This window comes from Nematolebias whitei, chromosome 15, assembly GCF_014905685.2.
Source record: "Nematolebias whitei isolate Nwh7 chromosome 15, NemWhi1, whole genome shotgun sequence".
Taxonomy (NCBI): domain Eukaryota; kingdom Metazoa; phylum Chordata; class Actinopteri; order Cyprinodontiformes; family Rivulidae; genus Nematolebias; species Nematolebias whitei.
The window spans coordinates 9891698-9894767 of record NC_056512.1 but is presented as its reverse complement, the minus strand read 5'-3'; positions in this window follow the sequence as shown (position 1 = coordinate 9894767).

The following is a 3070-nucleotide window of genomic DNA, read 5'->3' as shown; positions in this document are numbered from 1 at the left end:
TACCTGCCAGGTTTCTGGACTCGTTCTTCCACAGCCTAAAAACTTGTTCATGGTTATGCATCGCTTCAAGTTGTGACCTTGGTATTTTCCCTTGGCTCATCATTTTCTGTTTTTAATTTTGCAGCTGTAATTCCAATCTGACTATGTGTTCAGGTGCAAAAGACCCGTGTTGTGGAAAACCGAGCTTTTTATGCCACTGAGGGACAAGCAAAATATAGGACTCTCCGTGTAATCGTTTCATGCGATCGATAACAGGACCACATGGAACATATTCTTCTGGTTTAGTGTTAGTTGAACCCATTTTAATCTATATATATATATATATATGTATATGTATATATATATATATATATATATATATATATATGTGAAAAGTAATAAATGGAAAAATAAAAAGAAAGCGTAATAAGTGGAAAATAAATGTGAAGAGAAGAAAAAAGGAATAATAAAAAATATAATAAATGAAAGCTACAAAAATTGTGTGTTCTGAGCGCTCCTTACTTTGTCATAACATTTGAAACAATCCTCCCTCTTTCTCCGCACAACACGCGGTAAACCTTTCAAAACCTTCTTTTTTAAACAACACAAGAAATGTCCTCAGACGCCGTTGAGACATATAATTCATGAATTTAATAACCAGAACGCCGCTGGCTTAGCTTTGTCAGATCGCCGCTGACATTGGTTTGAACGGACGCCGCCGTAATTTTCAAACCGAAAGTAAAAACTTGTACCGGTCGCCGCCGATATTTTTCAATTCTCTTACGGAGAATCTACCCTAAATCGTTTTTTTTTTTTTTTTTTTTTTTTTTTCATTTAGCCTTTATTTATCCAGGTTAGTCTCATTGAGCCACGAGAACTCATTTTCAAGAGAGACCTGTTTAGGGAGCACATGGTGGGGGTTAAGGGCCTTGCTCATGGGCCCAGAGTGGGGCGAATGAGGGTGGGGGCAAGTGTGGGTGTTTCACCTACTCCACCCACAATTTTGATGTTGTCGGGGCCGGGGCGTGAACCGGCGATCTTCGGATCACAAGCCCACCTCTCTAACCTCTGCGCCACCACTCCCCCTAAATCGGTTTTCTTAAGGAAAACTTACCCTATTTTCATAAAGAAACAAATTCTTTTTACCTTAGATCAGGTGTCGGTCTCTAGGTCCGGATTCTGCTGAGGTCGATCCGCTCAGGCGAAACCAAAGACTCTCCGTCGCTCTGAATCCGGGTTGGAGGTTCTGGAGATGGTGATCGGCCCCGTCCCGGTTCCGCCCGAGGCAGACGGACGCTCAGAGCATCCTGTTCGTGTGACGCCAATTGTAAAAGCTTAAAAAATAGATCTTAAAAAGTAAATAAGTCTAAATTCAGCTGGAGACAGGAACACCTTTTAAAATCAAGCGTTGGTTTATTTTCTTTGCAGCAAAGGAGAACCCGTTCTTGCCAGGAGCCTTAACGCAGACTGAACCTGGTCAGAAGGAAGTCTGAATACAAAGGGAAGGTGTACACATTTATACTTTATACAGCACACAAACATTCTGGGGGTAAATACATCATTACATAGACATGTCATCTTATCAAAAAAGTGTTTGCTAGGCAGTTTACAAAGGTCAACTGCTGACGAGTCGTTAATTTGTGGTTTGGAACATTCTGGAAACATCTGTGTTTTGTGACATTTAAAAACAGACAGTTTCAGTTGAACAGTGATAAGCTTTCAACAACATGTTATTTCCTTTTGGCTGGAACACTTGGGTTCATCACTTCTGTAAAACAATGGAACATCCTGTGACAATTAGCTGTTTTAGCAGTTTTCTTATGAAGTGTGCTTTTCCTGTTATTTTGTTTTTCTGCTTTTCTGCAGATGTCTCTTGCAGGCGCTTAAGACTGACAAAGTTCATCCAGGAGGCATCTTGAGGACATTTTGAGCTTATAACTTCAAACATTAAACATTTTTATCATCAAACAAAAAAGTATCATTATTTTATTTTCTCTAACATTTCCCCCCTTTCGTTTCCCTAGAAACGACAAAAATGTATGACAAAATAATCATGAGTCTGTACAATAGAATAGTCTCTGACTGTATTTCTTCATCAAGTCTGGGCCTCCATGTGGTGCATGGCTTTAGCAACAGAACCATCATTGGTGTCAGATAGAAAATGGCTGAGTGCTGTTTTTGTGGGTTACAGACCCTATTTGTGGCAAGCGTAAACAATGGAAACAAAATGCTAACACTTAAAAATAAGGAAAAATGTTAAAGTAAAATATGAAAAGATATAAAAGCATATAGTGAACAATAAACAAATGAATAATAAAATATGTGTGGGTGTGTTGTGGATGGGGTGACTTAATTTATGTAACCAGATATGTCAAGGGTTGATTCGGGTCGGCCAAAAGAGGCCAGGAGGACGGCCGCCTCCAAGAGTTCCCTGAGTGTAGAAAAATCTAAGACCTCATGTATAGACTGACCTTCAATTGAGGCATCAATCATTAGTTCATGTGTTGGCTGGTTAAAGTAGGCTTGGATTGTAATAGTAGTTGGGTGGCGTGTGTCAGGTCTTTCTATGCGCAGGTGTATCTTCATCTTTTTTGTAAAATAAATGTGTCCGGAGTGTCGATGGCATCATAAGTAGGCTGGAGCTGTGTGTACTCTGTGCAATCCTTTGTGTTAGTTTGTGCATAGTCAATGCCTGTGTTATTTACAGTAACCATGGTCATATTGGTGAAAGCGTTGGACATCATGTTTCTAAGGCATGGAACTAAACATGAGAAAAACAAGCAAAATAAAACTAAAATTATCAAAAGAGGGGCGCAAATTTTGAGCATCAATTGCCACCAGGAGCCAGATGTAAGCCAAGTTCAAAAGTCAAAAGGTTGTGCTCCTTGGGTACCACTTTCTACATATTGTTTTAATTCTGTCAGATCGCGCAGGGCATCATGGATGGCCCCTCCGTCACTGGTTTCATCTGGAATGAAAGTACAGCATGCTTGGACAATTAATTTACAAACCCCGCCCTGCGAAGCTGTCAAAAGATCTAAAACGACTCTGTTCTGGAGGACCATGGTTCTTACGGCCTGAAGTTCTTTGG